At 45.2% G+C, this 22,593-nt stretch overlaps 1 pseudogene; it reads left to right on the top strand.

Moving 5' to 3' along the window:
- Positions 1–901: 901 nt before the first annotated feature.
- Positions 902–8,085, top strand: LOC105236992 (annotated as a pseudogene).
- The last annotated feature ends 14,508 nt before the right edge of the window (positions 8,086–22,593 follow it).

Below are 22,593 nucleotides of genomic sequence, written 5' to 3'. Positions count from 1 at the left end.
TGAGAGTTTTGTGTGGAAGTGCAGGAGAGGTCAGCCTTTGGGAGCAACCCTCAAGCAATGAGTAACAGGAGATGGTGAAAAATGCCCTGAATTTCTTGCCCTTGGGAGGAGGGGGAACAGCTCTGAGTTTTGCTTTCTGCTGTCTCCCAGAGGTCCTGGCAGGACTGAGCCCCAGTTGCCCATAGTGGTAACATGTTCCTTAAGGCATCGTGGATTATCTCTCTTCCACACTCCGCTCCCAGGGCTTCCTGGCATCTCTTCCCAAACAAACTACTTGCACTCAAATCCATGTTTCCAGGTTGGCTTCTGGGCACTCAAGACACACAGTTGCATTAGCGTGCATTTCTGTCGGTGCCACAGACAGGCACCAAATCTTATTCCTCTGAGCACTCTCCATTTGGTCCCTGCCAAATGTTTTATATACATTACCTCATTATTCCCATTTTACAAATTAGGAAAATAAAGCTCAGAGAGCTTAAGTCACTTGTCCAGGGTCATGCAGCCTAGAAGAAGGAGCTGGGTTTTGAACCAAGGTGCCCTCTCTATAGCCTATGCCATTAATGACTGTCATTAGCAATGGTATTCAATAAATGTTTGTGGAAGCAATAAAGATGCTAGCAAGCAAACCTGACAAGATTGGTACAAAGTGCTCATTATTTGGATGCCGGAGATAGGGCTCCAGACCACCTGATTTCTTGAACATATTTAAGATCCAGTAGAGATAGAGGCCATCAGAGTGTCCTTCCCCAAATCTTCACGAGTCTTTTTTCTATTCATTTATTGATTCAAAAAGAATTTATTGATTGCTACTGTATCCAAGACACTGGACTACGCCCTGTGCAGGGTGCAGAGAAATGTAAATTCAAGGAGCTTTTTTGTCCGACATCTTAGTGAGACTGCAATGAGAGCAGCTGCTCTCCGAGCTTCACTGTGCTGCAGGGACGACAAGAAACAAGATCCTGGAAAGTCGCCCAAGAAAGACAAAGACCCAGTGAACAAATCTGGGGGCAAGGCCAAAAAGAAGAAGTGGTCCAAAGGCAAAGTTCAGCCCAAGCTCAATGACCTGGTCTTGTTTGACAAAGTGACATATGACAAACTCTGTAAGGAAGTTCCCAACTAGAGACTGAAGATTTGGGGTTTCCTGGCCAGGGCAGCCCTTCAGGAGCTCCTCAGTAAAGGATTCATTGAAGCAGTTTCAAGGCATGAGCTCAAATCCCTTGAACCAGAAACACTAAGGATGGAGATGCCCCAGCTGCCGGGGAAGATGCACACACAGGTCCCACCAACTGTACGTTTTGAAAAACAAATTGCTATTAAATCAAAAATAAACACAGCAAATTCAAGGAGCTTACAGTCTGCTGGGGGTGAGGGAGACAAAGATAAGACAGAAGTAGCTGAAAAGATAAATGACAAGACTAGAGCTGCCATTAGGCAGAAGTTATGTATAGCTAAGTGAGTTGAACAAAAACGTGCTGGGTTTTCAAAGATGAGCTCTGGGAGCTGGAGCAGACAGACCACTGGGAGGAGGCAGGGCTTCAAGGACAGGTGCTGGATGGCTAGAAGCCGGGACAGGCAGGGAGAATGACATGGCAAAGACAGGTCAGCAAAGCCACAAAGCAAGAGGATTCCAGACAATTAGCTTCATCACTGTGCCCTGTCCCCTCCTCCAAATCAAAGCTAACTGGGGAAGAAAAGGTAATGTTTACCAGGAGCAAAACCAAGGTTTAAGAGACGAATGCTGAGGATTACAGATGCATGGCCATTCGCAACTGCTTTTCAAGCTAAGACATGCATAAAGGAATACAGATCACATGCTAAAGAGATCACCTTTCCTTCAGGTCTAAGGGCTGATTGAGTAAGTGTGACCGCCATGGCTCCTGCTCTGAAAACTTGGCACCAGAGGACACTGCATAACTGCCAGCTCTCTCTGTTGTGCTTGGATCACACTGCCTGGAGTCCAGGAGTCACACAGACTTTGGGGAGTGAAGATATTTCCCTGAAGGCTTGGTAACCAAGACCTCATTTACAGCTCCTGTTCTGGGAGAGGATTGCTTCTTTGCTCACCTTCAACTTCTCCCCAGTGAGGGAGTGGGCAGGCCAGATTGGCACACAGGAGAAATGGAAAGAGCCCAGCCAAGCACCCTGCACAATTTGGGAGAGATTAGGCATGGAAAGCCTGGAAGACTCTGGGCTACCATGGGCAGAACTGGCTCAAAAGGACCTCACCCTTGGTGGCTGTGCCCAGAGCTAAGAGCCCCCACTATCCTTCAACCACCACCAAATTAACATACTAAGTAAAGCAATGTCTGCTCTGCAAACATAGCTTCAAGACCTACTACCAAGCCCCAACCAGCAGCTGCCCTCAGCCTCTTCCAAACAGAAATTCTACAGCCACCACTCATGCCAGCTCACATGAGGCAACCAACTAGAGTTTCACAGCCACCGCTATAGGAAGAAAAAGGCTGGATCCAGGTCCTAGGAGTTTCCAGAGAGCTTTGCCCTTTACTCAGCAACAGTCTGAAACCCAACAAACACCAGCAGCTGTTGAAATGACACTGTGTAGCCAGTGGGCCCGTGTGGGGATCTTATCCACTGGCTTTCCCCACATTCTGCCGCAGACCAGGCCAGCGCATGGGTACTGATGCCCGTGGGGCTGCCCTTGCCCACTAGGGGGCTGAGAGCAGAAGCAGAAATGCGTCCCCATTTCCTCTTCCTCATCTCCCTATGTTCCTGAGATGCATTTCATAAAGCTTCTCAGAAGGTGGCCAGTTCAATAACACATCCTTTTATTGGCTCTTCCTCCTTCCCTGTTTCACTCTGAAATAAGACGACTCACAGAAGCATTCCTGTCAGGCTCTGCTTTCAGGAGAACACAGGCTCAAGCACTCAGAAACCTCAAAAGATAACACACTTGTTTTCTGAAAATGAGCCCAACAGAGCACAGCAATGAGGGTTTTCTCGATCTTTGCTTATGCTTATGTTGAATATGGAACCAGTCAAGCATGAACTCTGAGAAAGGTTCTTGATACGTCCAGCCCAAAGAAGGAGAAAACGATCCCTCTACCTACACGAGAGAGACATGGCAGGTGAAATCTTTTCACTGAGTCCTATTTCATTTTGTCAATTCACTAAAACCCATCCTGTGGGAGAGCCAGTGACTCACCATGTAAAAAACGGGAAGAACAGTTTCTTTGGAAGTGGGAGGTTTCACACACTGCTGTACATGCACACATCAGGACACAAAGTGAGGTGACGTGGCTTAGCTGATGTCTAAGTGCCCTCGACTTGATAGAGAGATTTTAACCAAATATAGCAAGGAGGCTTCCATTTGAGAACCTAGCTCCCTCTCCCAAAGCAGATGATGGGTAAGAATAAGGGAGGGGACTAGGGAGGTGGAGGAGAATGGAATTGGAGTTAAAATAAACCTGAGAGGAAAGAGCAGACTTCTAAGGAGGAGGGAAAGAAAAACCTCACTTGCACCTTCTCCTGTTCGCCTGCCGGTCTGACCATAATCGCTTTCACAGTGCCACACGAAACACCTAATAACGTACACATCGTCGGGGAAAAGGTGGACTTTTATTTGGGTGTGAGAACTAAGATTACAAGTAGTAAAAAAGAGTAGTGTCTAGTTTTTAGCACCTGTCATGAATCAAAAATCACGTTTTAAGCTTAAGACTTTAATTGTTATGATGATAACATCATTTTTCCTATATTAAAAAATGTGAAGACTAGAACAAAACCAATTACTTCTCAGTTTCTGAAAGGTTGTGAATCCAAAATACATATATACATTTTTTCTTCATGCGCTCACCCCCAAAAGGGGGGCTGTGAACACCTCTGAAGATCCAGCTCCTGAACACCTTGGAGCCTGGTTAAAAGCATGAGCTACCCAAGACCATTCCTAGGTATTTACCCAAGAGAAATGAAGACTTTAGTTCACACAAAAACCTGTACACAAATGTTTATGCACACTTACTCATAATGGCCCCAAACTGGGCCCCACCCAAATGCCCTTCAGTTAGCGGATGGAAACAAAGAGTGGTACATCCGTACAATGTAACAGGGCTGGTCCAGAAAAAGGAACAAACAACAGATGTACGCAGCAACAGCAGAAGAAATCGCACATGCATTTTGCTAAGTGAAAAGGCTCGAAAGGCTATATGATTCCATTTATAGGTCATTCTGGAAATGGCAAAACAGAAAACAGATCCCTGGATGCCCCGGGCTGCTGGTGAATGGAAGGAGAGGATTGGCTACAAAGAGGCACAAGGGAATTTTTGAGGATAATGGGGCTGCTGTGTCTTTTGACGTGGTGGTGGTCATACAGCTGTGTGCATTTGTCAGTGCTCATAGAATTGTACGCTACTAAAAAGAGTGAATTTTACTGTAAGTAAATTACACTTCAATTTTAAAAAATTAATTAATTAAGAGCTGTGGTGTCCCTGGCCTGGGAAAGAACTTCAGCTCTGCCACTTCTTTTTGTGTGACCTTGGACAAGTTACGTAAGCTTTCTGAGCCTTGGTTTCCTCCTCCGTACATGAGGATTTAATAGTGCCCACCTCACAGGTTTGTTGCAAGGATTCAACGAATAAGGCAGCGCCTGACCGGCAGTCAGCCGGAGATCACATTTTGACCCTCCAGCCAAGGGTCCCAGCATCAGGCCCCTCCCCACGTGGTCTTGATAGCTCTCTGCCCCACACCGCACCACCCTGGGCCTCCCTCCACCTGCCCTCTGTCCAGCCTGGATTCCTGGGGAGAAATTGATGCCACCCCTTGAGCACTCTGGGAAGCAATCTGGGCTAAGTTAGAGCTTGGTGTTACTGAAACCTGGCTTTGAGTCCCAACCAGTAAGCTGGCATGTCTGGGAGTTTTTAAATCTCCCTGCGGCCACCAACTGTGCCCCTCAGCCGAGCCAGTAAGTTCATAAATGCCACACCGGGTGAAAAATGTGTGCTCCCTCTCCCGTGCTCCTGTAGGGCTGTGGTGTATCCATTCTTTATTTCCTGGCACATAGTAGACAGCCAATAAACAAATAGGATGTACCATCCGAGGGCAACTAGCTTCTGGGCATTTTATTGGACTGTGCTAAACACTGTTTGATTACAGGTTCTAATTTCCTTAGGCATGCTCACGCGTGCGTATGTGTGCGTATACTTCTCCTAGCTAACACTTTCTCAGGCATACTAATGAAAACCTACTGGCCAACTGAAGCGTTTAAAGATCCCAAGCAGACTTTTCTATAGTTAGAAAGTTTTATGAAGTAACAAGTAAGTAACAAGATAAATCCCTTTCTAACACATTTTCATTGATTAGGAGGAAGTTCAAGGCGCGAACCATCCGTGCAGCCTGGGCTGGATTTAATTGCTCATCTGTTCATTAACAGAGGCAGTCATGCAACAAGTGTTTGCGGAGCCCCTCTCCTATGTTAGGGTCTATGCCGGGGGTGCTGGGGTTTGTCCTTCCCAGCGTCCGCGCCTGAGTCTGCACAGTGTCAGCATACAGACACCACACCTGTCGGGGCCTTAGTTTCCTCAGTGGTAATGCTTAAGGCCGTTTCAGATTCATTCCAGAACCAACAATCTGACTTGAGGTCGTATTGCAATTTCTGTTAGCAGAGACACATTTTACTGGAACTGATATGACGTAGCTGACCTGAAGAAGAGGAACAAGTTAAAGGAATGTCCCAGTGGTAGTGGCTAATTTACAAGTTTTTGTTTCTCTGACTGCTTTGAAGCTTCTTTTTTTTTTTTTTAAGATTTTATTTATTTATTTGACAGAGATAGAGACAGCCAGCGAGAGAGGGAACACAGGCAGGGGGAGTGGGAGAGGAAGTAGCAGGCTCACAGCAGAGGAGCCTGATGTGGGGCTAGATCCCACAACGCCTGGATCACGCCCTGAGCCGAAGGCAGATGCTTAACCGCTGTGCCACCCAGGCGCCCCTGCTTTGAAACTTCTTATGACAGAATGAAAGATGCACAGCCCCTCAGATGGGGTAGAGAAATGGAGAGTGAGCACACGAGGGTTTTCAACGGATATTTGTAATGTTTTATTCCTTAAAATTAAATAAAATTCAATAGGGCTAAATGTTAATTCGGGGTGTTAGGAGTTCATACCCCTGAATTACAATGTACTCTGCATTTTTTCATGTGTTTAAATATTTCTTTTTTTTTTTTAAGATTTTATTTATTTATTCGACAGAGATAGAGACAGCCATCGAGAGAGGGAACACAAGCAGGGGGAGTGGGAGAGGAAGAAGCAGGCCCATAGCGGAAGAGCCTGATGTGGGGCTCGATCCCATAACGCCGGGATCATGCCCTGAGCCGAAGGCAGACGCTTAACCGCTGTGCCACCCAGGCGCCCCTAAATATTTCTTGATCATTTTTTTTAAAGACACACTTCCTAAGTGACGAAAACTGTGGTGTGAGGCATTTTTTAAATCACAGAAAGGGTATTACTGTACTTACCCGAGTAATCAATCCTTCCTTGGAAATAACACCGGGCTGCCGACCCCCTCTCTGTGTCTCTCTGTCTCCCCTCTGGCGGCTCTCCGGGATGCCGCCTATCCGCTTGGATGAACAAACGGACTGACTACTGAAAGCGTGATAGCTAAAAGCCCCAGGACTTCAGTTCCTTTAAACCCTTCCTCCTGGCAGGTGAGTGGCGCCTCTGCACTCCTGCCCCTGCTGAGGCGCAGCTCTGAGCCTGCTTTGCTCTCAGACAGCGCAGGAAAAAACCAGGCACCCTGGCCAGGCTGGCAGCAAAAAGGACTCTCCATTTCAAAAGAATGGGGGAGGTGAGGGGTGGATCAGCCTCGCCTCAAAGGCTAAAAATAATCTGGTTTTGCAGACTTCTGAGTAGTCCTCAGAAAAGAGGAGGACAGGGTAGGTCGGATCTTTGCATGGGTCCTGCCGAACTTGTGCTGGTCAGGAAAGAGTTAAGCTGGGAGCCTCCGTCCCAGGTTCTGTCCCGAGTCAAATACCTAGAGCTTACCCTTCATCTCTTCCATAATAAAAATGTGATTAGTAGGAACTAGGTGGGGTTCTGTCCCTCTGTCCCTCTGTTAACAGGCAAGGCCCAGCAAGTGGAGATGCAAGGCAGCCTCCCTGAGCTTGTATTTTCGGCACACCTGAGCCTGGGCATTTGGCCGCTCTGGGCAGAGACCCATCTCTGGAAAGACTGTGGGGGCTGATTAAAAACCCCACCTCTTCCCCTAGATGGGTGCATAACAAAGAAGGTAATAGAAAGTGCCTTTAGCCTCCTTGAGAAAATCCCACTGATGTTCCAGGCTACTGACGGTCAGAAGACTGATTCCTGTCTGCCCTAGGTTTCCTTTCCTCCTGAACTGCAAATTCTCTCAGTAAGACAAGGACCCCTGACTGCACGGGTTGCTTCTCCTCCCCCACTCAGATCTGGGTGTTTGTAAACCTGTCTGAATTCTTTCTGCAGCAATGACTTCCTTCACAAAGGTTAGAGGCTCCAGGAAGCCCCACGCGCTGCCTGGCCTACAGCCTTGACAGAGATTCTTTGCTGGACCAAACTTCAGTCAGGCTCCTGAGCCTTCTCCTAGGCTCATCTGTCCACTTTCTTGTAAAACCCCGTTTTAGCAAAACCCCTGCTAAGTCAGTTTGACCAGAACCACACACACACACACACACACACACACACACACACACACACTCCTCAAAATCTGCTCACCTCCCTCAGGTTCCTCATCCTCCCCTGCCCCCAGGTGATGTCTGTCTCCCTGGCCTGCCTTCAGCAAGAATCTTGTGACCTGGGCTTAGCCAGAAGCCCCCTTACCCCTGATGCTTCCTCTCAGTAATATTCCATCCACTGACCTCACCCTCCTCCTTGGCTACAAATTCCCACTTGGCCATGCTGCATTCTGAGTCGAGCCCCATTCCCCCTACTGTGAAACCCCACTGCGGTGGGCTTGAATAAATTCTGCCTTACGGTTTTTAACAAGTGTCATTGAGTTTTTCTGCTTTTTCTTTAACAGCCTTCTCCTGGGTCCCTGGGCTGGGCATCCTTCTTGGGAGCAGTAAGCAAGGAGTGAGGTTCTGCTCCATTGGATCCGCGGAGTAAACAAGCCAGTTGCCGACGAGCTAGCTGCTCTTCAGTGAGAGGACTTGGGTGTGGAATGTGACCCCACTAATTCATCCTTCACCGTGGAAGTCTCGCTCAGCACGGCACACAGCTGTCACAGAGCCAATTTTTCTTTTCTTGGTGAATATGCACCACCGTCACATCCCCCCCTCCCCATTAGATTTAAAGGTATATTGAAGACCCTCTTATCTCAATCCAGGTGTTATTGCGAAGTATTTACCACCGGGCCCTCATACGCCGCAGAAACTTCAGCTTTTGCAGAGGGACAGATGGGAGTAAGGGCAGTCTCACACAGCTTCCAGACGAGGTAAGAAGGCCAAGAGGTGGACCTGAAAAATCGCTCAGGTTCTGCCCCCTAAAATCCTAAAATGCACTTCTTTGAATTACTTGTAAGAAGGAACATAAACAGCTAACATCTTTTAAGGCATTACTCTCTGCCGGGTCCTGTGCTCAGCCTTTAAGGAGATCATCTCGTTTCCTCCCTACATTTAAATACAGGGGCATGGCCTGAAGCTTTAACAGGGTCATGAAATGTTCCCCTGTCACACGGGTAAGAGGTGGAGCTGGGATTTGAACTCTGATCTGTCTCACTCCATGTGCAGAGCTCCTAAACCTGATTCTCTAGAAGGACCCTGTTGAGATACCCAGTGGTCTAGTGTGGCGAGCGCACGAGAATAGACATTGGAAGACACATTCCTGAGCCTCTTGGTCACCAGACTTTTCCAGCGATTGTGAGGAATAGTACAAACTCTCCGGGTGTCAGAGTTACAAAAAGGAAATAATGGTATGAGGTCGGCCTCCTTCGCAAAAGTGGTCGGACGGGTTTGACGGCTAATCTCTAGAGGGAGGCAGAAAGGAGATAAGCAAGCTCCCGGGAGGAAGTTACCAAGGTTCCTCAGGCTTGCCGCACTTCTTAGAAAGTATCCCTTCTCCCCGCTGAGCTCCCTTTCTAGCTGGTATCTGGAACCCAGACCCTGCCCCCAGCCCTCCTGGGTTTCAGTAGCTCCCAGGGAGTTCGGGAAAACAACAAACACAATTTGGGCCGCTTTTGGTGCCCAGGTCTCAAAGGCTTCATTTACATCTCATGTTTACGCAGGATGTTTCAGGGTCTGGCAACTTAGCCATTTGCGCTGAAACAGCCCCCAAAGCAGAAGAGAGGTAAATGTCTAAGGCAGATCCCGAAGAGGTTCCATAACAGGCATGAAACTTCTTTGAAGTTTATCTTCCGTCTCTCCCCTTATCTGCGGCTTGGGTTCCAGTTACTGCTGTCGGCTGTAGTCGGGAAGCAGATGGTCCTCCTTCTGACAGAGGCCAGCGCTGCACCGCATGCCCGCACCATCCCTCGCACTTCAGCTCACATGTAGGCAGTTTATCATCTGCCCTCATCACAAGAAGGGTGAGGACGGCACAGTAAGACACCGAGAGATAGACCACATTGACATAACTCTTATTAGAGTCTATTATTACAGTTGTCCTATTTTACCACTGTGAATCTCTTACTGTGCCTGATTTATAAATTAAACTTTATCGTAGCTATGTATGTATAGGAAAAATGGTGTATATGGGGCTCAAGACTGTCTGTGCTTTTCAAGCATCCACTGGGGGTCTTGAATAAGGATAGACTACTGTATTCTTTTTAAATATATGCAAAGTTTTCATTCTAGTCATATCCTGCTCATTTTTTTCTTTTTAAAATTTTTTATTTAAATTCAATTTAATTAACATATAGTGTATTATTAGTTTCAGAGGTAGAATTTAATGATTCCTCAGTCTTACATAACACCCAGTGCTCATTACATCCCGTGCCCTCCCTACTGTCCATCACCCGATTACCCTATCCTCCCACCAACCTCCCCTCCAGCCACCCTCAGTTTGTTTCCTAGAGTTCAGTGTCTCTATGGTTTGCCTCCCTCTCAACTTTCATCTTATTTTATTTTTCCTTCCCTTCCCCTATGTTCATCTGTTTTGCTTCTTAAATTCCACATATGAGTGAGATCAAGGGTATGTCTTTCTGTGACTTATTTCACTTAGCATAATACCCTCTAGTTTCGTCTACGTCACTGCACATGCATGCCCATTTATTTTAACAAAAAAATACTTTTGTTACTTAGTTGCACTACTTTCCTCCTAAAACCTCACATAATCAATTATAGTTACTTACTGAGCACAGCACTAGGATTACAGAACTTAACCTCACTAAGTACTCACAATCACCCTAATGAGCAGGTGCTGTGATCCCGCCCACTTTATAGACCGGTAACTATTCCTTCCTTCATTGCTGCCAGCACCATGGAGACATGTTTCACCTCGGGCTTCTCCCCACTTGGGTGTTCTAGATGACTGCCCTCCCTTAATTAAGGTCATATGAAAGAGTCTTTACCATTGTCATTCTTAAAAATATAAAACTATGTAGTAAATATGATGAACATAAATTCCTCAAACTACACACTTTTCTAAGGCTGAGGGCCCCCCCCACTTCTGAAAATGCCTAAAACAGATTTGTCTTGGGTGTTCCATTATTTCAGATAAAGACCAGTTCAATGTGGTGCTTAAGCTTCTTAGACTCAAAGCATGGGCTCAGGAGTTACAAATCCCCACTAAGTCATTTCCCCCTGATGTGATCTTGAGCTAATCATTGACTCTCTCAACTTCAGTTACCCATAAATTGGAGATAATACTAGGACCTACCCATAGGGTTGTTAGAAGGATTCAATGAGGAATACATATATAGAACCCGTCATAAAGTAAGCAATTGGTAAATGTCAAAAGCTTTTCTTGTTAAAGAGATTTGGGGTGGAGATTGCTTTAAGCAACACCTTTTATCCAACAATGCCTAAAACCACATTTCCAAGGTTGGGAAAATGTTTTCATTGATTGCAAATTCATCTTCAGATATCAGAGCAGGTATACTGACTTTGGGCTGTGAAAACGTGATCCCTGAGCAATGTCTTGGGTTCTGAGCAAGGGAGGGGGTGTGAGGTAAAGTCTACTGACTCTTGCAACGGAACTGAATTTCCTTAGGAGCCTGAAAGCCACTTGTGAGGGAAGAAAGAATCCATTAGGGGACCAGTTAGCTAACATGCACCCCATGTGCCCTGTCTGAGACCATGTCAGCACTGAGCCTTGCTGGCTGCAGATCTAATGAGATCACAGCCACCTTGCCCTGCGGGGAGGTAGCCCTAATCACCGTCAACTCCAGCTGAGCTGACAGTAGCTGCTCCAACACTGGGCTTCGCCTCCTCCAGCTCCCACTTTCTCATCTCTCTGCAGGATAAAGAGCTCATGAGAAGGGGGCCCTGCAGTCTTCATATCTATACATCCCTCCCTGGCACACAGTACATGTCCTGTAAGTCTCCCCAGAATGAATTCATGGGAGGCTGTAAAATCCTCTCCCCTCTTCTCTAGGGCATATCTGTGTAACCAGTGCCAGTCCTATGGCCTATATACATATATGTCAAAACACGTGCTTTCCAGCCCTTGCAACCTTCCCATGCCAGACTGGCAGGTATGGCTGATGTTCAGCTAAGTGTCACCTCAAAGAGTCAGGTCATTCAGGCAGATCTTTATATTCTTTTTTTTTTTTTTAAGATTTTATTTATTTATTTGACAGAGACAGCCAGCGAGAGAGGGAACACAAGCAGGGGGAGTGGGAGAGGAAGAAGCAGGCTCATAGCCGAGGAGCCGAGGAGCCGAGGAGCCGAGGAGCCTGATGTGGGGCTCGATCCTATAACGCCGGGATCACGCCCTGAGCCAAAGGCAGACGCTTAACCACTGTGCCACCCAGGCGCCCCAGATCTTTATATTCTTTATATTTTAACTGTGTAAGTACCTTGGTGTCCCTGGTATCATCTTTCCCAAACATTTCTTAAGCTGGACTACTTAGGCCAATGAAAAAGCTAATCTATTTTATGTTGATTCCATCAGCTTCGGTTTCTTGATCTAGTAACTAAATTGGGAGCAAAATGGGGAAGGGGGAACCTTTTATAGCCTTCCAAACCCCGCCTAAAGAGAGGACTTAGGAGCTGTGGCTCCTCTCCCTTGCTTGCCTTTCCGTGTGTGCTTATCTCCCCACCCCAATCCTATATATGAAGATGGCAGAGAAGGAACATACCTCGATAAACTTAATAAGAGTTTCTCTCCATGGACCTCATGGAGTCTGGATCCCCTACCCGTAAATAGATTAGTCTGATGCCCTGGCGAGGACCCTGGATTTGTAATCATTGGCCCTGTTTCTTGTTGGCTGTGACACTTTGGATAATCACTTAACCTCCTGAGGCCTCAATTTTTTATTTATAAAAGCAAGAGCAGCCTAGGATGTTTATAATGTTCTCTGTGACACTAAAGGCTAGATAGCACTATACAAACATGAGGAATAATTAGTGTCCCTGGAAAATGCCTTCCTTCCCCCACAACATGAGCTGGTGGAGGTTCTGAGAACAAGTGTCCCTCGGGAAAGAAAAACGAGTGCCAGCAGATCACATTCAGAACAAAAGAGAGGCTGCACAACCCCAGACATATTTTATTTAGGCAGAATATCTCCCAGAACCTTTGTGGAGACATGTGAATCTGAAAGTTGCCTTCCCATGGGAACGAATGGGAATTTTCCTGTAGATGTATCAATGGAAGCTTTGGCTTGAACTACTACTATATTAACTGATACATTACCTGGCCCTTTTAGAGGACAAATTATGTCAAGAATTGCCTAAAGAACTAATAGTACAACCTGTGCTCTATTGTCCGGGGCTATTTTGGGTCTTATAAACCATAAGCAATTAAAAAAAAAAATCAATGCTCTCAACAACTGAAAGTCAATCAAGTTACTTAAGATTTCCTCCAATATATAGCCACTGACCGACTGTCCAGGAGTCTGGCTACAGCACTTTGGGTCTTGTACAGACACCAAACTACTTAGCCAGCAGACAAAAATACAGGGAGTTCCAATCATCCAATCAAGAGACCATTAAAATATGGGTTGTAAATCTCTGGTTCTGCCACAGTTCACCAAAGACGTCTGGCAATCTTCCTGCCTTGCTAAAAGGTAACTCTGTGGAGCTGGGTCCTATTTTCTCCTCCTCTCTCTCTTAGTTGTATCCTAAGTTTAGGGTGCACAAGTATCCTCAGGGACCTTTGTTTTCTTACCTGAAAGGGACTCTCTTTGCCCCCAAAGGTATCTAGCATTTTACCAGTTTGGTGCTTCAACGTCAGCATTAACCCTGAGAATGTTTTATCTCCAGGCTCTCTCTGCCTTTGGCCATGATTAGGCTCCTGAAGGTGCCCTGTCGTCCAGCCAGCCCTTGCCCTCTGGAGCTGTGAATGTCAGAGGACAGAGGAGCAGTGGCTGCCCCTGGATCTGAACTCACTGAAGTTCCGTCCTGCTGCCAGGGCACTCCAGGGTCAAGTGGCGGGGCTCTGTTCTCCTCAGGAGATAACTGGCAGGATGCTCCAGTCCTGGCACCACTGGTGCTAAGGGGATTGAGAACGCAGTGCACATGACCCATTCCAGCACAACAATTGGAAAAGTCGCTGCAGACCCTCTGATCTCTAAACCAGGGTTTCCTCATCTGCAAAATGAGCTTATCTGGGAAGTAGAGTGCCCAGTACAGTGCCTGGCACACAGCAGGCCCTTACCGATGCTGCTGCTTTTTCCACCTGCATCTGAAATTCAACTGCTGAGGCCCATAAGAACCAACTGATTTTCTAACTCCAGAGGGGTATGATCTATCAACATCCAAACCTTGCTAGAGAGCTTTGATGAAGAATTCCTTTCAGCCTTTGTTAAGAAAAATTATCCAATACCCTTCTAACCTTGTACGAGAGCATTTCCAACAAGCCCACCTGAGAGATATCTGATGCCCTACTGTAGAGCTTCTCAACTTGTGGCGGCTGGACCAGCATCTGCTCTTGTTAGAAATGCAAATTCTTGGGGCCCAACCCAGACCTACTGATTCAGAAAGTCTGGAATTAAGTCTGGAATTGGGGCAGTGCAATCTGTTTTGCAAGCTGTCTGGGACTGACCCTCTGGTCTAAGGAAACATAACTTTATGCTCACAGAAGTGCCTGACTCAAAGTAAATGCTATAAAATGCTGGCTGTTATCATAAATTAACCTATGTAAACGTAAGAGTGGAATGATATAAGAGTTGGAGCAAAAGTCACAGTCAGAGAATTGGAGAACTCTGAGTGGAAGCCTCAGGGCACCAAGAACAGGGGCTGTCATCAAGCAGGCAGGCAAGCAAAAACCAGGAAGGCAGGGAGCAGCACCAACCATGTGTGGTTGACGAGCAGAGGAAAATAACAGGCAGGGTCTTGGAAGGACAGACCCGGCAGGGATGAGGTCTGAAGATCAAACCCAAGAAGGCTTCAAGAGGCCTGGGGACAACTTCGGCCTGTCAGTTAAGAAGACCTGGTCTCGGGGCGCCTGGGTGGCACAGCGGTTAAGCGTCTGCCTTTGGCTCAGGGCGTGATCCCAGCATTATGGGATCGAGCCCCACATCAGGCTCCTCTGCTATGAGCCTGCTTCTTCCTCTCCCACTCCCCCTGCTGTGTTCCCTCTCTCGCTGGCTGTCTCTCTCTCTGTCAAATGAATAAATAAAATCTTAAAAAAAAAAAAAAAGAAGAAGAAGAAGACCTGGTCTCCACTGGTCACCACTTAAGTCTTAAAGGTTCCAGACCCATGTGTCTATCCTGGTCTGTCTCTCCCATGTTATTGGCCGAGCCCCATTTCCCACAGCTCTCCAGGTGCCTCGTGACGGTGGCATAGTTATCTCCAGGGGTGTGGGCAGTCAGCCTAGAGCGGACGAGCCTGATCCTGGAGCCCATCCATCATCCTTCTCAGATTTACCTTCCTGGCTCCCACAGCTTCACAGGGTTAGGGTCACTTCCTTCTAGGTTCTGGAGCCAGAGACCTAAGAACTGAGTTTTCAGTCAGGGCCCTAAGTAAGAGATGACTGATTAAATGATTATCCCAGACGGTAAAAATACGAACATGAGGCTTGTTATTCATCTGCTAGTTTTTCATGTGGTAATATGCCAGGCACAAAAAATCTAGCCTGTTCACAAGTGGGTTGATCCATTTAAAAATTGCTGCCTAGGCAACAAAAGCTGAATTTGGGTCTCAACAATGAAATTAATTTCACAAATACTTGAATTCTATTTGAAACATAAGTTGGAAGAGAAATCACATTAATGCTATGAAAGTTTTCTGTTCATTATATTTCAAATAATTTCCAACAATACAGTAGTGTTACTTTTAATTGACTTTACTGTTTTGAACCACTGAAAAGCATTTTTAAATTTTTAATAATGTGTTTAAAGCACTGACTAGGGGCGCCTGGGTGGCTTAGTCAGTTAGGCGTCTGACTCTTGATTTCAGCTCAGGTTGTGATCTCAGGGTCTTGAGATCCAGCCTGTTGCGGGCTCCACACGCAGTGGGGAGTGTGTTCAAGATTCTCTCTCCCCCTCCCATTCTGCCCCTCCCCCTTAAAATAAATAAATAATCTTTTTAAAAAATTAAATTAAAAAAAAAAAACACTTATTAGACCAAGCTGGTAATGTGGAAATGTGTTCTAGTAGGTGAGAAAGGGAAGGAAAGAGACCAGAGGGGAGCAAGTTGAGAATTCAGGTACTACAGCTGGGTGCATCTGCTATGGCTGCCATACAGGGTGATTGAGGAATAGTTGGCAAAGCTGTGTGGGTTGGAGAATATCTGCACAAAGCATGCATGTTATCTATCTATCTATCGAGAGAGAGAGAAAGAGAGAGAGAGAGAGAGAACGAAATGATAGAGATACTATGGTAGAGGTAATCTAACCCCTCAATGCCTTAGTTTCCTTGCTGTAAAATAGGGAGAGTAAGAGGACAATTGAAAGGATTAAATTAATTAATCTGTGTAAGTCACTTTGAAGAAGCATACAGTAACCATTACATGTGTTCCTACTATTTTAAGTTTATTTAAATTTGGAGATCAACTTGAGAGGCTATTTCATTCATTTCTAGTCAACGGAGTGACAACATAATGAGAAAACAGAGAAGGGAAGGACATAGATTTGCAAGGTTATTTGGTCAATTTGTTGCCCTAGAAAAATACATTGATGTCTTAGGGGATCCTAGCACATCATTCCTTGGTGAGTCAGAAATTGGTCTTGGCGGACACCATTCACAAGCTTATGTTCTGGCATGCTGCCCACACCTTTGCCCCTTCATAGTCAACACCCCACAGAGCAGTGAATCAATGTCCTTATCCAGGCCAAACAAATCAGTTAGGAGCCATGTTAGGAATAATTTAAAAAACAAGAACAATCTGATAGAGGAGAGCTGCAAATAGAACTGTTAACCTTGACAGCCATCCAGAGTGAGTTCTGTGGCTGGAAGCCATCACTCCATCTGTATGAAAAGTCACTGAGAAAAGTTAACCATCTTCAGTTCCTTCAAGATGAATGCATATCAGCCCAAATGGCCCCAGATGTGTGCAGAAGCCCCAAGTCCCTGATGCCCCCTCTTGGCCAAGATGCCCCTTCTAAAAGTCATCTGAGGAAGTCACTTAACCGCTCAGTTTCCTTATCTTGGAAAAGAAGAGAACATTCAGTGCTTTAGTTCCTACATGTGTCCCTGGGGAGTCAATGGTAGCTGGGTAACTAAGAATCCTATCTAAAGTGTCCAGTGTTACAGAGACTAGCAAACTATGCCTGATTCATTCACTTTGGATTCATTGATATTTTGGGAATTTGAATAACTGGATAATGTGGAGGGTGGGCATTAGGTCTGGTCCTGCCTTTCATACCTCTGAGAATCTGGAGGTTTAAAAAAAAGAGAAAATCATGAGCATATCATTTCTGAAAGATGCTCTTCTCAAATATTACTACCATCTTCTCATTCATGGACCTATTTATTCATGGCATTTTCTTGCTCATATTCTGATATATTCCATTTAATCTACTCGTGCACAGTAAGTAGTGATGCTGCCACTGGAATCAGCCCTGCTGGGAAACTATTGTAAGTCAAATCTTTCAAATTGTGAAGTCTCCGGGTGTGTTAAGAGGCACCCACCAATGCCTCCTTTACCACTCCAGTCGGATGAGAGGTTAGCCAGAATGAGAGGATTAAAAGCAACCAAAATTAAAGCTAAAGAGGAAACAGAACAAGAATCGTCTTAGTGTCTGCTTTTTGGCTGTATTTACTTCCTGTTTGATCAAACAATGTTCAGGTTGACAGTGATTCTGACTTTGTCATGCATCAGAGTCACCTGGAGAGCTTGTTAAAATATGCATTGCCGGACCCACCCTCATAATTTTGAATTCAGTAGGACAAAGGAGGGGCCTGAAAATTGGCCTGTTTCCTGCAGATTCACGGAGGTGCTGATGCTGCTGGTCCAGGAATCACACTTAGAGAAACACTGTGTTGAAAGGTACATTCTTGCAGGTGAAAATCTTACGCTCTGTGTCTAGTTACGGTGAACAGCTGTCCTGATCTTCTTGGAATTGAAGGCTTTCCTCGGATGCAGGACTTTTCAGTGTTAAACTGGGATAGCCCTGAGCAAACCAGGGCAGTTGATCATCCTAAGAGTAGAAGAGATGGCAACATCCCTAATCTTTTTACAGTTTGGACTAATTCATCAGGCTACCTAGTTATGAATTTACTAAGTCCCAGAGGCTACATATTGGTACATTAAACACATTAAAACAAATTAAAAAGCACAGTTGCAGTTCTTGTCCTCAAGGAATTTCCAGTCTGAGTTAGTCCTTCAGTCATTTATTCATTTGTTGACTCAACTGCCTATCTATGCTAAGCATCGGGGGCGGGGGTGCATCAATGAATAAGACAGACGTGGACTGTGCCCTCGTGGAGCTGGCTGGCTAATTGGGAAGACCTTGAACCTGGGTGAACAAAAATGAAATGGAAATAATTCTAACCCCGAAGTGGAATATGAGACTCATTTGCATTAATGTCCAAAGACTTTTACAAAAGGAAACCGTATGTTACAATGATCATAATCACATTACCAGAATCTTCTGAAAAGTCCTGATTATGATCTCAGATTTCCTGGTTTTTGCATGTGGAGGGTAGGCCATGAAGCTACAGGCCAGGAGACTGAGGCTTAGCTCTCGTTTGGCTACTAACTTCTCTTTGACCTTGAAGGACTCATCAGTGTCTTTGTTCCTCATTTTCCTCACACTATCACTGTAAGGATCAACTGCGATATTACTATGGAAACACTTTCAATATCAGCAAACTGATTTATCCGGAAGACAATTTATACATAAAGAGACCACACAATTCTAATGCCACAAATTCCCTGCTGCAACTAAAGTGTTCAAATCAGAACAATTTCGTGACCTATAGTTCTTTTATGGAAACGTTTTGGAAATAAAAGCCTAGGTGAGTATGTTTCTCCTTTTAGAGGACAGAACTTCCATAATTTAGAAATTCCCAAGGACAGATGGAAAATTCTTTGAAGACCGGGGGTTTAAATTTGTGCCACTCCATTTGAATTCAAATTTCTAATACCAGAGATTCTAATGAATACCTAAGTAGCATTGGGGGAAAAAATACACATCTATTGTCGCCTCTATTTTTTCATCTTAAAAAAAAGAGTCCTCTTTATAAAGTTGAAAGATATTTAAAAAAAAATTTTTTTAAGTCTTCCCTTTTTTTACCCTGGGTATATGTATGTGCAGACATCCTAGGAACACAAGGTGTCTATCTCAGTCATGTCATCCCCCGCTTACCAACAATTTAGTCGTTCCCATAGCCCTTAGATTAAGGATCAAATAACGCGAGGCTAATAATTTTCAACCCTGCCTGCTTTACCTGAGGAACTTAAAAAACAAACAAACCTGTATATGGTCCCTCCTCCTCCAACTGAATCAGAATCTTTGTGAGTGGGGCCTAGGTACTAAATTTTGTAAAAGCCACATGGTCTGGTTGCCTCTGCAGTCTCATCAGCCTGTGCCCTCTCTTCCCTGGCTCTACTCAGCCTCACTGGCTATGGTCCAGGGCATTTGCACATGCTGTTGTTCCCCCTCTTAGCTTCAGCATTCCTCCCCTGACCTCCTGGACCTTATCAAATTGCTCCAATGTATAGTCTCCTAGCACCAGAGCCCGGCCTCCTTAGCATGTGTCACAGCTGCATTGTACATTAATTTGTAAGATCGTTGGATTAATGTCCGCCTCCCCCTGAGGGCTCTGAGTTCCTTGAGATCAGAGGCTGGTTGGTTTCCGTTACCGTTACCGTTGTGTCTTTCTCAGCTCCAGTGAAGGACCTGACAAACAAGAGGTACTCAATATTTATATTAAATGCAGGAAGCAAATGACAGGTTGGGACATGATCCAATATTTTGTGTCACAGGTTTTAAAAGATCAAAAAATATATGTTATAACAGATGTTGGCGAGGATGCAGAGAAAGGGGAACCCTCCTACACTGTTGGTAGGAATGCAAGCTGGTGCATCCACTCTGGAAAGCAGTATGGAAGTTCCTCAAAAAGCTAAAAATAGAGCTACCCTATAACCCAGCAATTGCACTACTAGATATTTATCCAAAGGATACAAACATACTGATTCGAAGGGGCACTTGCACCCCTTATAGCAGCAATGTCCACAACAGCCAAACTATGGAAAGAGCCCAGCTGCCCTTTGACCGATGAATGGATAAAGATGATGTGGTATATATACAATGGACTACTATTCGGCCATCAAAAAGAATGAAATCTTGCCATTTGCAACGATGTGAATGGAACTAGAGGGTATTATGCTAAGCAAAATAAATCAGTCAGAGAAGGACAATTATCATATGATTTCATTCATATGTAGAATTTAAGAAACAGAACAGATGAATGTAGGGGAAGGGAAGGAAAAATAAAACAAGATGAAATCAGAGAGGAAGACAAACCATAAGAAACTCTTAATCATAGGAAACAAACTAGACGGTCGCTGGAGGGTAGGGGGTTGGGCAGATGGAGAAATGGGTGATGGACATTAAAGAGAATGATGTAATGAGCACTGGGTATTATATGCAACTGATAAATCACTAAACTCTACCTCTGAAACTAATACTACATTATATTTTAATTGATTTTATTTTTTTATTTTTTATTTTTTTTAAGATTTTATTTATTTATTTGACAGAGAGAGAGATAGCCAGTGAGAGAGGGAACACAAGCAGGGGAAGTGGGANGCGGGGGTGGGGGTGGGAGGGAGAGGGAGAAGCAGATTCCCCTACTGAGCAGAGAGCCTGATGCAAGGCTCAGCCCCAATGTCCTGAGATCATGACCTAAGCTGAAGGCAGACGTTTAACCATCTGAGCCACCGAGGCGCCCCTAATTAATTGATTTTAAATAATATTTTTTAAAATTTTTTTAAAGTTTCTTAAACGTCCTGTGTAAATCTAAAGAAGCATTGTCACAAAACATTGAACCCCACTTAATCTTCGCTACAGCTCCCCCAGCCAAGCTTCAAAGACAAGCGTCATTTGGAAAATAAAATTACAGAACAATGTAACAAGCCATATCCTGTTGAGAGTTATTTTGGGAGGTGCCTACAAAAGGAGGGTTGTATGCTGCCTTTTCCACGCCTGGATGGGGGTGCACAGTCTGAGGCCTCCCCTCCAGAGAGGTATGTTCTGAAAGAACAGTTAGTCCACGTGGTAAGCGCACTGCAAAGCCTGGTTCTGCTCTCATCCCGCTTCCACGGAGGCCTGTCAGTCGGTCAGTCAGTTCATCCATAATATCTGTCCCTAAATCCAGAAATGCACATTGACCATGATTTGGGTTCACATATCTGTAGCTTGAAACATAAGAAAGCCTGAGTGTGCCACTGACATCCCTTTTTTAAGCCTCTGGGGGGGGGGGGAAGAAAGCCCAAACTGGTCATCTCCGGCAAAGAAGTTTCCAGATTAAGCTGAAATGCACAGGAGATAAATTTCATTTACAAAACAAAGAATGGTCTGTGTTGGGTGTGGTAGGGCTGTAGAGTCCAGATTACAGATACATATAAAGTGGTGCAGTCAGGATATTTGTATTTGAAAATTAAAAAAGGATATTTGTATTTGAAAGACTGGAGGCAAATAACGAAAGTAATGACAAATTTTGAAGTTATAAATTAACTCCAGTTCTCTTTTCTCTGTCCTCAACCAGTAAAATGTCCCTACTCAGGAGGTGGTCTGTGGCACAAAAGTGGGGATCACAGAGCACATTGCCATTTCCTCATCTTCCAGCCTGGCACAAAGGCCCCTGAGAAGTGGGGAGGTTCCGGGTACCCCAATTGTTATTATCACGGAGTGAAAAACCGGTGTGTTTCCTAGACCCAGAGCTACACAGAGCTATGATTGGCCCCAGCATCCTGCGGCTTCCTTCCAGAAAAGCCTCTCTGTCTTTCTAGCCAGCCACAAGAGTCCCAGGGTCTTATGCAGCCACTGGGAATACCCAGGGACCAAACTCAGGCTCCAACCTCTGGGAGCCCCATTTCAAACATTAAAGGGGCTAATTCTTACTCTGCAGGGATGTTTGGAGGGCTCTGAAAATGTGAAATCCCAATCGGTGCCCAATAAATGTTAATTTCGCGTGGGAAATGCTTCCTCTTCAATGTCAAAACTTCTGGTGTCTTGGGGTGCCTGGCTGGCTCAGTCAGTACAGCATGTGACCCTTGATATCAGGGTCATGAATTCAAGCCCCACGTTGGGGGTAGAGATTACTTAAAAAAAAAAAAATTCTGGTGTCTTGGTGACATTCTCTCAAGTGGACCAGAAATCATCTAAGAATCTAAATTACACAGTAGCATGAATGACTGAAAATGGATTCCCCTATCAGCTTCTAAGTGGGAATGGCTGCATTAAAAAACAAAAACAAAGGACAACGTTAAAGAAGTAAATTGGCTGTATGTTGTCTTATTAGTATAATGCGGTAAATACTGGCCAGGGCCCTGAGGCCAGATTTCACCTCTAATTACCAGTGAGAGACCTTAGGCAAGTCGGTGAACCCTTCTGCATCTAGTTTGTCTTATCCCTAAAAAGGGGTCGATTTAAATAGCACCATATCTCATAGGACGGTTGGTAGACTAAATAAATGAATACACGTGGCATACTTAGAACAGTGCCTGGCACACAATGAGTACTCTGTGAATACCAGTTATCGAGGCCGGCATTTCAAGCACAGCTGTAGACAAGGTGGCATTCCCAGGCGGTTGCTTTCTCTCAGGAGTCCAAGCCAAGTGCCCACTCACCAGGTGGCCTCCTGCTTACAGGGAGGAAGGACAGCTGCTTTGTTTGGAGTGATAGGAGCACCGCTCCAGATTGAATGAGATAGCCTTCTGCCTTTTAACAAGGGGAAAGTGTGTGCCAGGAGTAATGCATTTTCACTTGTGTTGTTGCTGCCAGAGAAAAGGAGAGGAGGGGGGATCCCATGACCTACGGGTGCCTTTCTCTTTCAGTCAAAGGGAATTTGAGAGGGACCTTGGAAACCACTTTCTGACCCTCATCACAACTTTGAGATCTAGCAT

This window comes from Ailuropoda melanoleuca, chromosome 4 (genome assembly GCF_002007445.2).
Source record: "Ailuropoda melanoleuca isolate Jingjing chromosome 4, ASM200744v2, whole genome shotgun sequence".
Lineage (NCBI taxonomy): Eukaryota > Metazoa > Chordata > Mammalia > Carnivora > Ursidae > Ailuropoda > Ailuropoda melanoleuca.
This window is presented reverse-complemented; position numbering and strand designations above follow the sequence as displayed.